The 14347-nt window shown below is 45.8% G+C and overlaps 1 protein-coding gene across 3 annotated transcripts in view; it reads right to left on the reverse strand.

Annotated features, from left to right (window-relative positions):
- Positions 1–14347, reverse strand: part of LOC115184178 (glutamate receptor ionotropic, kainate 5) — a 127780-nt gene that overhangs the window by 69152 nt on the left and 44281 nt on the right. The gene's annotated exons all lie outside the window — the stretch shown is intronic.

Here is a 14347-nt window from a genome sequence, read left to right on the forward strand (position 1 = left end):
TAATTTAGCCTACTCAACAACCTGACTCAAAAAGAGAAGAATGCTATGTATTTTAGCTAGCTGTCTTACACTGAAGTCCACAAGCGAAGGGAAAAGGTGAGAGGAGGAGAGCACATAGATGCAAGAAGGAATTATACAACAAGCAAAGGGATGATTCTATATGTGGCTGCTATGAAAGTGAACTGTGTGTGCAGGTGATCAGGGGTGTATTCATTAAATGTTGCAAAACATTTCTTAAAAGGAAGCAAATGGAATGAAACAGGGAGGGACATACCTAAATTTCTCCAATAGAAACTCTCGTCTTAGTTGCAAAACGAAACATTTTGCAACTGTTTGGACTAATTATTACAACCCAGATCAGCTAAATGCAGGCAAGAGTGCACAAGACGGTATTGAATGTGTAACTGTCTGTCACCTTGATTACTCCAATTTGTCTCTTGACCTGTGCCCCTACGTTATAAACATTTATAAACATTTGTAGGCTAGGTTGTAGCAACCTCATGATGGATATAGGGAAAATTTGAGTATCATGTAGTAGTTACATTGAGCTGGGTGAATGGATATGAATCACAGTCATCAGATATGCCGTAATAGAAATAAGGCAGTGCTCATAAAAAATAAATGGTCCTCCCTAATCTTGAATGGCACCAACCGCCACTGACACTATTTGGTTTGTTCCTTTGCTTGTTTTCTCTCTGTCCCTCTTTCTCAATCAACCTTCATCTCTTGTTTTCTCTCTGTTCCTCTTTCTCTCTTCTTCATCTCTTGTCTTCTCTGTCTCTCTTGTTCTTTCTTTCATCTCTTGCTCTACCGCTTTCTACATCTGTATCCCACTGTTTCTCTCCTATCTCCCTGTCTATCACCCTCTATCTATCACTCCTAATCCTCTGTTCCCGTGAGAAAGTGCAGGTCTGGGGTCTGGAGGTGGTCTGGGTGGCAGGCAGGCAGGCAGGCAGGCAGGCAGGCAGGCAGGCAGGCAGTGGGTTGGATCAGAAAGGAGGTTAGTTTACTGCAGCCTGGTGGTGGGAGCTGTAAACTGGGACTGTACTCCACTACTCCACCTCTCTCCACAGGCTCTTTGATCATCCTGGCTAATCAATGTGTTTGGATTTCCCCCTGTGACCACGGCCCAGTGGGCCTGAAAGAGGTGAGCCACCACCAGGATTTTCTCCCACCCAGCAGCGACTGAGAAACACAGTGAGAAACAAAGCCACCACTAAACTGGGCAGATTAGACAGATACTCTAAGACTTAACTCCTTTTTGCTGAGTTGTCGCTTCCTTTCTCTCTTGTCTCTCACTTTTGCTTTTCATTAACACAATATTTTCTTCAAAACTTGATCTCCCCTAGACCCATCTCTCCACCCTCCTGCTTCTCAGTATCTACCCTTATGACCCCTAGGATATTCCACAGAGTAATAAAAAAAAGGTTTCATGGGGATGTCCATGGTCTAACAATGCAGAGCATTTTGGCACAGCTGAGTAAGTTCTTGTGATGCTACTTGCTAATGTTTGTTTGGGCTGCACTATGACAGTTCCAGACTGTGTGATGCACTATGACAGTATCAGTCAGGTTGGCTTTCTTGGATGTGATGCCCAATGACAGTATCAGTCAGGTTGGCTTTCTTTAGTTTGATACACAATGACGGTATCAGTCAGGTTGGCTTTATTGGGTTTGATGCACAATGACAGTATCAGTCAGGTTGGCTTTCTTGGGTTTGATGCACAATGACAGTATCAGTCAGGTTGGCTTTCTTGGGTTTGATGCACTATGACAGTATCAGTTAGGTTGGCTTTCTTGGGTTTGATGCACTATGACAGTATCAGTTAGGTTGGCTTTCTTGGGTTTGATGCGCAATGACAGTATCAGTTAGGTTGGCTTTCTTGGGTTAGATGCGCAATGACAGTATCAGTTAGGTTGGCTTTCTTGGGTGTGATGCCCAATGACAGTATCAGTTATGTTGGCTTTCTTGGGTTTGATGCACAATGACAGTATCAATTATGTTGGCTTTCTTGGGTTTGATGCACAATGACAACATCAGTTATGTTGGCTTTCTTGGGTTTGATGCACAATGACAGTATCAGTTAGGTTGGCTTTCTTGGGTTTGATGCACATTGATACTATCAGTTAGGTTGGCTTTCTTGGGTTTGATGCAAAATGACAGTATAAGATAGTTAGGCTTTTCGTGTCAGGTAAGTTACATGTCATCCTCCCAAAACGTTTTAAGTCAGCAAGTAGCCGCCACTGGTGTATAGGGTGTTTACAGGGTTTAATGATCAAAACAGAGTGGTGTGATAGTGACTAATGCCTGCTAATGCCTGGCTCTGTCTCATATGAATGAGGCCCAGCAGTATTGATCTGGCAGCACAACAGGTGTGATAGACATGGATGTAGTTCTCCTAGTCCTAACCCGTGTGAACATTGGAACTGATAATGACTGATAACAGGATACATGCAGGGATTCGTAAAAGTAGGCAACAAAACGTCTGCCATGCTGATCCTCAACACTGGGGCCCCTCAGGGGTGTGTGCTTAGTCCCCTCCTGTACTCCCTTTTCACCCACGACTGCGTGGCCGAACATGACTCCAACACCATCATTAAGTTTGCTGATGACACAACAGAGATAATGACTGATAACAGGATACATGCAGGGATTCGTAAGAGTAGGCAACAAAACGTCTGCCATGCTGATCCTCAACACTGGGGCCCCTCAGGGGTGTGTGCTTAGTCCCCTCCTGTACTCCCTTTTCACCCACGACTGCGTGGTCGAACATGACTCCAACACCATCATTAAGTTTGCTGACGACACAACAGAGGTAGGCCTGATCACCGACAACGATGAGACGGCCTATGGGGAGGAGGTCTGAGAACTGGCAGTGCGGTGCCAGGACAACAACCTCTCCCTCAATGTGAGCAAGACAAAGGAGCTGACTGGACTACAGGAAAAGGTGGCCCGAACACGCCCCCATTAACATCGACAGGGCTGTAGTGGAGCTGGTCGAGAGTTTCAAGTTCCTTGGTGTCCACATCCAAACAAACCAAAACAGTCGTGAAGAGGGCACGACAAAACCTTTTCCCCCTCAGGAGACTGAAAAGATTTGGCATGAGTCCCCAGATCCTCAAAAGGTCCTACAGCTGTACCATCGAGAGCATCCCGATCGGTTGCATCACCGCCTGGTATGGCAACTGCTCGGCATCTGAACGTAAGGCACTACAGAGCGTAGTGCGAACGGCCCAGTACATCACTGGGGTCAAGCTTCCTGCCATCCAGGACCTATATAATAGGCAGTGTCAGAGGAAAGCCCATAAAATTGTCAGAGACTCCAGTCGCCAAAGTTATAGACTGTTTCCTCTGATAACGAGCGGCAAGCGGTACCGGAGAGCCAAGTCTAGGACCAAAAGGCTCCTCAACAGCTTCTACCCCCAAGCCATAAGACTGCTGAACAATTAATAAAATCACCACTGGACAATTTACATTGACCCTCCTTTTTGTACACTGCTGCTACTCGCTGTTTATTATCTATGCATAGTCATTTCACCCCTACCTACATGAACAAATTACCTCAACTAACCTGTACCCCCCCACACTGACTCGGTAACGGTACTTCCTGTATATAGCCTCGTTATTGTTATTCTTATTGTGTTACTTTTTATTATAATTTTTTTACTTTAGTCTATTTGGTAAATACATTTCTTAACTCTTCTTGAACTGCACTGTTGCTTAAGGGCTTGTAAGTAAGCATTTTACGGTAACGTCTACACTTGTTGTATTCGGTGCATGTGACAAACAAAGTTTGATTTGATTTGATTCCAAATTGTTTTGGCTGTAGTCTATTGGCTGTGGGTGCCTGTGTCTGTGTACCTGTGTGTGTATGTATGACCATATAACTAGAGTATATATATAGATGAAGTCAATCTGGGATTACTAGATCTTGCTTTTTGTACCCTGCAATACCAGATAGGTCTACTCAAGTTTTCCATCCAGTTGCCCACTTTAAATTAAGAAGAGAGCGCAAGAGCACACTCTTGCTCCAATGCAATATTTTATTCAAACTTTCAGCAGCAAGCTTCCTTTGTCTGGGGTTTACTGTGAGAGGTCACTTTATAAAACTATAACAACACAGGGCGAGACCCAGATGCAGACACCGGAGGCAAATGGTTTGAGTCTCTGATATTTATTGAAAAACAAGGGGCAAGCAAGAGGCAGGTCGAGGACAGGCAGACGTTCATAAACCAGGTCAGAGTCCAGGAGGTACAGGGTGGCAGGCAGGCTCGAGGTCAGGGCAGGCTGAATGGTCAGGCAGGTGGGTACAGTGTCAGGGCAGGCAAAGGGTCAAAACCAGGAGAACTAGAAAAAACTGAGACTAGGAAAAACAGGAACACGGGGAAAAACGCTGGTTGACAAGACAAGACGAACTGCAACAGACAGACAGAAGACACCGGTATAAACACACAGGGAATAACGGGAAGAAATGGGAGACACCTGGTGGGGGTTGGAGACAAGAACAAGACAGGTGAAACAGATCAGGGTGTGACAAAAATGGCATATATGTAACGCCCTGGCCATAGAGAGGGGTTTTTGTTCTCTATTTTGGTTAGGCCATGGTGTTACATGGGTGGGCGTTCTGTGTTTATTTTTCTATGTTGGTTTGTTTCTTTGGTTGGCCGTGTGTGGCTCCCAATCAGGAACAGCTGTAGTTCGTTGTTGCTGATTGGGTGTCATACATAGGCAGCCTGTTTTTCCTTTGGGGTTTGTGGGTGATTGTTTTCTGTTGAGAGTTTTTCCTGACAGGACTGTTTTGCTGTCGTCTTTGGTTTATTTTTGTAAAGTGTTCTCTTTTTCAATTACATTTCTAAGATGAACACACATCCTCCGCTGTACCTTGGTCTCATTACGACGACACCCGTTACAGAATCACCCACCAAAAAAACGGACCAAGCAGCAGAGGAAGGAGAAGCACCAGGAGAGGAGTTATCGGGAGTCGTGGACATGGGAGGAATTACTGGACGGTAAAGGACCATGGGCTCAAGCTGGGGAGTATCGCCGCCCGCAGTGGGAGATCGAGGCAGCGATAGCTGAGAGGCGCTGGTATGAGGCAAGGGAGCGCAACAGGCACAAGAGGCAGCCCCCCCAAAAAATGTGGGGGGGGCACACGGGGAGTGTGGCAGAGTCAGGTTGGAGACCTGAGCCAACTCCCCGTGCTTACAGGAGGCAGCGCAGTACTGGTCAGGCACCGTGTTATGCGGTAAAGCGCACAGTGTCCCCAGTACGTGTTGATAGCCCGGAGCGCTACATGCCAGCCCCCCGCAAGTGCCATGCGAGAGTGGGCATCGAGCCAGGTCGGAGTGTTCCAGCTCAGCGCATCTGGTCTCCGGTGTGCTGTCTCGGTCCAGGCTATCCTGCACCGGTGCTGCGCAGTGTGTCTCCGGGGCGCTGGGAGGGCTCAGTTCGGCCTATGCCTGCGCTCCGCCCGTGCCGGGCAAAGGTGGGCATTCAGCCTGGAGTTTGGGTGGCAAGCCTACGCACCAGAACTCCAGTGCTCCCCCACAGCCCGGTTTATCCTGTGCCTCCTCCTCGGACCAGGCCTCCAGTGGGTCTCTCCAGCCTGGTCTATCCTGTGCCTCCTCCCTGGACCAGGCCTCCTGTGGGTCACTCCAGCCTGGTTTATCCTGTGCCTCCTCCCAGGACCAGGCCTCCAGTGGGTCTCTCCAGCCTGGTCTATCCTGTGCCTCCTCCCAGGACCAGGCCTCCTGTGGGTCTCCCCAGCCTGGTGAGTCCTGTGCCATCGCCCATTGCCAGGCCTCCTGCATGTCTCCCCAGCCTGGTGAATCCCGGGCCAGAGCCGCCAGAGCTGCCCGCCAGTCCGGAGCCGCCAGAGCCGCCCGCCTGTCCGGAGCCGCCAGAGTCGCCCGCCAGCAGGGAGCAGCCAGAGTTGCCCGCCAGCAGGGAGCAGCCAGGGTCGCCCGCCAGCAGAGCGCAGCCAGGGTCGCCCGCCAGCCGGGCGCAGCCAGGGTCGCCCGCCAGTCCTCCGGCGCAGCTAGGGGCGCCACCTAAGTGGGCTAAGCCAAGGGTGGAGCGGGGTCCACGTCCCGCACCAGAGCCGCCGCCGTAGGAGGGCCCACCCAGACCCTCCCCTTCAGAGTCAGGTTTTGCGGCCGGAGTCCACACCTTTGGGGGGGGGGGGGTACTGTAACGCCCTGGCCATAGAGAGGGGTTTTTGTTTTCTATTTTGGTTAAGCCAGGGTGTTACATGGGTGGGCGTTCTGTGTTTATTTTTCTATGTTGGTTTGTTTCTTTGGTTGGCCATGTGTGGCTCCCAATCAGCAACAGCTGTAGTTCGTTGTTGCTGATTGGGAGTCATACATAGGCAGCCTGTTTTTCCTTTGGGGTTTGTGGGTGATTGTTTTCTGTTGAGAGTTTTTCCTGACAGGACTGTTTTGCTGTCGTCTTTGGTTTATTTTTGTAAAGTGTTCTCTTTTTCAATTACATTTCTAAGATGAACACACATCCTCCGCTGCACCTTGGTCTCATTACGACGACACCCGTTACAATATACAGTATCTGATAGGCCTTCCCACTTCCTCTGCCACGAGGCACTGGATATCCAATATTACCCCAAGATACTGTACCATCGATTTCTCCTATAGATCTACTGAGTATCGTATTGTGAATACTGGATACCTCTATACCAATAACTTGAATCAACTGATACTCAGTGACTGACTTAGACTGAAATTTTGAGTGCAGGTACAGTTTATATTTAGCTGCAGGAGCTCAAACAGTAGAACCTTTGAGGTGCCGGTACTCAGCTCCGGTGAACTCCTGCCCAAGTCAAGCACTGCTGATACTGTATACCTCTATACCAGCATCATGAATCAACTGTTACTGTATACCTCTATACCAACATCATGAATCAACTGGTACTGGATACCTCTATACCAGCATCATGAATCAACTGATACTAGATACCTCTATACCAGTATCATGAATCAACTGATACTGGATACCTCTATACCAGCATCATGAATCAACTGATACTGGATACCTCTATACCAACATCATGAATCAACTGGTACTGGATACCTCTATACCAGCATCATGAATCAACTGGTACTGGATACCTCTATACCAACATCATGAATCAACTGGTACTGGATACCTCTATACCAGCATCATGAATCAACTGATACTGGATACCTCTATACCAGCATCATGAATCAACTGATACTGGATACCTCTATTCCAGTATCATGAATCAACTGATACTGGATACCTCTATACCAACATCATGAATCAACTGATACTGGATACCTCTATACCAGCATCATGAATCAACTGGTACTGGATACCTCTATACCAGCATCATGAATCAACTGATACTGGATACCTCTATACCAGCATCATGAATCAACTGATACTGGATACCTCTATACCAGTATCATGAATCAACTGATACTGGATACCTCTATACCAGCATCATGAATCAACTGATACTGGATACCTCTATACCAACATCATGAATCAACTGGTACTGGATACCTCTATACCAGCATCATGAATCAACTGGTACTGGATACCTCTATACCAGCATCATGAATCAACTGATACTGTATACCTCCATACCAACATCATGAATCAACTGATACTGGATACCTCTATACCAGCATCATGAATCAACTGGTACTGGATACCGCTATACCAGCATCATGAATCAACTGATACTGGATACCTCTATACCAGCATCATGAATCAACTGATACTGGATACCTCTATACCAGCATCATGAATCAACAGGTACTGGATACCTCTATACCAGCATCATGAATCAACTGATACTGGATACCTCTATACCAGCATCATTAATCAACTGATACTGGATACCTCTATACCAGCATCATGAATCAACTGATACTGGATACCTCTATACCAGCATCATGAATCAACTGATACTGGATACCTCTATACCAGCATCATGAATCAACTGATACTGGATACCTATCATGACACAAGGCGAGACCCAGATGCAGACACAGGAGGCAGATGGTTGGAGTCTTTCAAAATGTACTAATCAAATAGGGTAAGACAAGTGTCATGCTCTGACCTTAGAGAGTCTGTTTTATTCTCTATTTGGTTAGGTCAGGGTGTGACTTGGGTGGGCAAATCTATGTTTAAAGTTCTTTGTTTGCCTGGTATGGTTCCCAATCAGAGGCAGCAGTTTATCGTTGTCTCTGATTGGGGATCATACTTAGGCAGCCCTTTCTCCCACCTGAGATTGTGGGATCTTGTTTTTGTGTAGTGCCTGTGAGCACACCATTACTTTACGTTTCGTTTGCTTCTGTATTTGTTTTGGTGAGTTTCATTTATTAAATCATGTGGAACTCTACGCATGCTGCGCCTTGGTCCATTTCTAACGACGAGCGTAACAGCAAGAAAATAGTCGTGGATAGGCAGAAGGGTCAAAACCAGAAGGTACCGAAGGGCAGGCAGAATCAAGGTCAGGGCAGGCAGGATGATCAGGCAGGCAGGAAAGTAATCCAGAGTCAGGCAGGGGTCAAAACCTGGAAGATTATCTTAAAAAGAATAGCAAAAAGAGTACGGGAAAAACACGCTGGTTGACTTGACTAACATACAAGGCGAACTGGCACAGAGAGACAGGTATCATAGGAAAAAATACACTGGGGAAAATAAGTGACACATGGAGGGGGTGGAGACAATCACAGGAACAGGTGAAACATATCAGGGCGTGACAGATACCTATATACCAGCATCTTGAATCAACTGATACTGGATACCTCTATACCAGCATCATTAATCAATACTGTCACTGTCCTACATGGATGAAATGCATCCAAGGTGGACTTTGCGCAGCAGGTTTTCTACATATCCCAACAGGTGCTCACTGATGTTTTGACAAAACAAATCGATTAGTTTTTCTTCCAGGCAGGAGAACACCGCATTGATGACCCAAGCTTACCCACACACACTCCCTCTGCAGCTACACACACACACACACACTCCCTCTGCAGCTACACACACACACACACACACACACACACACACACACACACACACACACACACACACACACACACACACACACACACACACACACACACACACACACACACACACACACACACACACACACACTTTATCAGTCCATCTATCCCTTGACTCACACCTGCGAACACACAGTCGAGTTTAGATTGCATTTGTGGTAGTGAATGGATTGAGATAACCGCCCGCATAGCCCATACCATGTATCAACTGTTTTGAGACCTGTATGCCTGTATAATACAATCCAGCATTATTATCATTACACCACTCCATCATAACTAGGTCGAGTTACCTCCATCTAATGAAAGGTACATTTCTTTGTCCTATTGAAAAGCACTAGAGAAAGGCAATCCATTAGGTTTTGTTCTACCACTTCAATAGAACTGGAGGTGTAGTGGCACTGCAGGCTCCCTGGTACAACCAGTGGTGTTCACTAAATAACCCCTGATTGGAGTGACTCATCAGTGTGGCCTCAGTGTTCAAGAGCAAAACTGTAGCGAGAGCGGGGTTACCGAGCGCCTTGAGAGGTCACAAGGAAAAACACTTGTCAAACAAAACTGGATGAAGCCAAGTGATGCTGAAGCGTGTCAGTGGAAGCAAACAATCTTAAAGGCTTTTCATTATAACCATTGAAATTACCACAAGGAGTACATCCTTGTGTTTGTAGCTTTGTGGCCATGTGAGTGCATAAAGCCATAGGCCATTTCAATCCTTTTTTTCATTAAAGAAAGAGCAGTAGTTTACCATAAGGATTGGTGGTCAGCATGAGATCTGACTCTGAGGGATTCCTGAGGGGAAGAGGAGGAGGAGAGACGTGGAGGAGAGGAGAAGTGAAGCTGTGAGGTGAAACTGAATAATGATGTAGAAAGATGATGTCTCTGGACCACATGATGAGTACAGCTATTAGCCGCAGTCTGTCATCTACTCAGGTAACAGCAGAGGTCTACTATCACTTTCAGTTTAAAATCTCATTTTTTTGCAGTCTGAAATCAACCTCTCAGCCCTTCCTTAGTATATTCTTCTATTTCCGCTCTCTTCAATACAGATCTGATGGGACTTGGTAGGTCTGTAGTCAATATGAAGATGCATGGCTTCAGCTGACTTTCCAATGGTTTCACCACATTAGCTAATGATGCTCTAAGTAACTGATCTATTGACTGATTCCACTAAAAGCATTGCTCTGAAAAACCAGTTGGAACAAACTGAGCAGCGAAGCCACACTAGCAGACCCAACAGTGACATTGTGACATAACCTAGCCCCTGTGGTCAGAACTCAGAACACTGACTGACATGGAGCTAATGAGCAGCCAGCCAGCCGCCCGCTACCAAAACAACACGCAATTATACCCACAATGCCCTTCACAAGCCCACTCTCTCTTCTCAGGGCCAGGACCTCAGATAACCAGCTGGACCCTTATGAAGACCAGTATGGAACCAAATAATAAACTGCCAATTAATGTCTGTTTTTTTTATTTCTAATATACAAATCCCATTACAATAAAGGCTGTTTAATCTTGGGGTGATTTGGATAGTCCTGGAATTTTTTAAATTAGGCTTGGATGTTCTGTAGTCCTCCTCCCAGAGTGAACCCTTTCAACATGACTCTCTCACCACATTAGGACTACCCATTCTCTCCTCCTATAACTGAAATTAGACTCATGAACCTCTCTATGTCTTTACCCAAGTGATCCCAGTGACCAGCCGTTTCCAATCCATCCAGAGATAATGGAACTCTCTGGGCTGTAACCATTGATGCTACTACTGTAGGCCTGTATGCCACGGTTGTCATGGGCGTCATAAGGATAGGACTAAGGGTCAGTGGGTAAAGTGCTCATACTTAATTTATTTGATGAAAACACTTAAACAAAATAAACGTACGACCAAAAACAGTTCCATAAGGCACACAGGCTATACAGAAAATAACCACCCACAAAATACAAATGAAACAAACCTCAACTAAATATGGCCTCCAATTAGAGGCAACGACAACCAGCTGTCTCTAATTGGAGGTCCTACCAAAAACCCAACATAGAAATAGAAAACTAGATTTAAACATAGAAATAGAAAACATAGAACCTAAACCAGAAACACACAAAACAAACACCCCCTGCCACGCCCTGACCAAACTGCAATGACAAATAACCCCTTTTACTGGTCAGGACGTGACAACGGTAACATGGCCTTCCCACCAAACCTATTATCTCAGACTAGGACTGTGTCACCTGAGCACTAAACCGTGTTTAATATTATTCTAAAACCTGATTAAACTGATTAGATACTGATCTGTTCTATGAGTTCTAACAGAGAGAACCACTGCCTACAGTCCTTTATAAACCTATTATACTACTGCAAGTCTGAAGGACACACTACTCTTTAACAGCATATCAACCCCTTTTACACACACACACACACACACACACACACACACACACACACACACACACACACACACACACACACACATGCACACACACGCACACACGAGACAGTCATAGACACACACAAACACACAGACACACACACACACCCAAAGACCATCCGCTATCTAATTGTAATGACTACATTAACAGAGAAGGCTATTAGCAGCCTTAACTTTACTTTACGGTGGACGGACCACACAACCCAGTCAGGAGGGAGCAGCATGTCACCGGGTGGTGCACCCTAATGCCCGTCCCCCAATTCCCCCCTCCCTCTAGTCTCTCCCTGAGCACGACATGCCAGCCAGGAGCTGACAGCCAGCTATACAAACATGCCCATTCCTTCTGCTCCATTAGGCAATGAGGAACTGGGCTTTTATATGGGCCGATGGGCTGGACGGCCTCGCATCGTGCTGGTTCCACTGGCAGACAGGAGGCAGCAGGCAGGAGGTTGGTGCTGCAGTGCAGTGCAGTACAGTACAGAGAGATATTACACAAAGCCTAATATTAAAGGGTAGAGCAATTAGTGTCCACCTCATCAAGTCAAACTGTAGGATCTTCTGTGCTGATAGGTTTAATTCCTCTGTAGCTCTTACACTAGTTATCTCTGTACTGTGTAGCTCTTACACAAGTTACCTCTGTACTGTGTAGCTCTTACACTAGTTACCTCTGTACTGTGTAGCTCTTACACTAGTTATCTCTGTACTGTGTATCTCTTACACTAGTTATCTCTCTGTACTGTGTAGCTCTTACACTAGTTATCTCTGTACTGTGTAGCTCTTACACAAGTTATCTCTGTACTGTGTAGCTCTTACACTAGTTATCTCTGTACTGTGTAGCTCTTACACAAGTTCTCTCTCTGTACTGTGTATCTCTTACACTAGTTATCTCTGTACTGTGTAGCTCTTATGGCCCTTAACAGATTAGGTGATTTATTATGATCAAGCCTGGTGAAGACAGGGATCAAGACGTTGCTAGATTACATATAAACCTGGGATCATCTACAGCGTGCTTAGACTGGATGTTAAGACTTTCTTTTCATTTCATATTTCATTGTGTGTGTGCCAACTACACTGGAGCCCAGTGAATGAACAAACAACATTACCCCCTGTGAAGCTTTAATTAACTGTACAAACTAGAGAGCTGATCGTTAGATCGACTGGCTAATCATGAGTTGTATGCTGCAGGGTTTGGGTTGGTGTCCCTCATGTGAACCCTTTAACATTAGAGAAGCAGTGATTCATACAGCTGGTGGCTGGCTGATGTCTGTGGGTCTCAGCTGGAGAGGTTAGAGCAGTGCTATTCAAACTTTTTCAGCGGGGACCCCATTTATTCAGACAGAATTTCTGGGGACCCCATATATTCAGACAGAATTTCTGGGGACCCCATATATTCAGACAGAATTTCTGGGGACCCCATATATTCAGACAGAATTTCTGGGGACCCCATTTATTCAGACAGAATTTCTGGGGACCCCATATATTCAGACAGAATTTCTGGGGACCCCATTTATTCAGACAGAATTTCTGGGGACCCCATATATTCAGACAGAATTTCTGGGGACCCCATATATTCAGACAGAATTTCTGGGGACCCCATTTATTCAGACAGAATTTCTGGGGACCCCATATATTCAGACAGAATTTCTGGGGACCCCATTTATTCAGACAGAATTTCTGGGGACCCCATATATTCAGACAGAATTTCTGGGGACCCCATATATTCAGACAGAATTTCTGGGGACCCCATTTATTCAGACAGAATTTCTGGGGTCCCCATTTATTCAGACAGAATTTCTGGGGACCCCATTTATTCAGACAGAATTTCTGGGGACCCCATTTATTCAGACAGAATTTCTGGGGACCCCATTTATTCAGACAGAATTTCTGGGGACCCCATTTATTCAGACAGAATTTCTGGGGACCCCATTTATTCAGACAGAATTTCTGGGGACTCCATTTTTTCAGACTCTACTGCAGATCCCCCTTCGCAACACCGACTTTGAATACCACTGTGTTAGAGGCTACAGTACAAGTAAGTTCTACATAGCGCCAATACACCACATAACATTAATGCTGTACTTGTTACAATACATGATGTCAGTCCTGTACATGGATAAACACTGCAAGTAACGGCTCAGCTAACCTCTTCTAAGTAGATGGAGCTAACTGGAAAATCGATGTCGCAGTCAATAGCGTGTTGAGTTACCATGTACAAGTGTGATATGTTGGTTTTATAGGCCCTAACCCTAACCCTAACCCCAGTCAAGTGGTTGTGAGCACCCTTGCTATGTCGCGTGTAATGTGTGTTCTGATCCAACTTGCTTTTACCAGGAGTCTTCTCAGACCTAGCCTTTAATGCTACAGACTAATTGTAGCTTCTGCTGAGAGGAGCGCGGGTGTAGGTCCAATCAGCCGTCAAGTCAGGGGTTCAAGTCCAGCGCTATTATTAGTTACTCTGAGAGATATGGGTTCGGCCCTGATATTCCAGTAGTAGGTTTACTGTGCTCAACAAAAGCTGACCACTCTGTGCTGTAGTTTCTGCAACCTATTGGTTTTTCTACTCTCCCTTACGAGAGAACACCATTTATCAGCATCCAGAGGAACGTGGACATATCGATGCACAACATGGCTGGGAGTTCTGCTTTTATTACGCTTTAAACTGCAAGGTCAACTTAGAGGAAATATGTGTCAACGCTGCCAAGACCGGCTACATGGAACACATGGCTAGGCACACAGGATTTAGTGTAGAACATTGAGATAAGAGGAGTAGAGAGTGGAGATTCAGTGTAGAATATTGAGAAAAGAGGAGTGGAGAGTGGAGATTCAGTGTAGAACATTGAGAAAAGAGGAGTGGAGAGTGGAGATTCAGTG

This window comes from Salmo trutta, chromosome 3 (genome assembly GCF_901001165.1).
Source record: "Salmo trutta chromosome 3, fSalTru1.1, whole genome shotgun sequence".
Taxonomy (NCBI): domain Eukaryota; kingdom Metazoa; phylum Chordata; class Actinopteri; order Salmoniformes; family Salmonidae; genus Salmo; species Salmo trutta.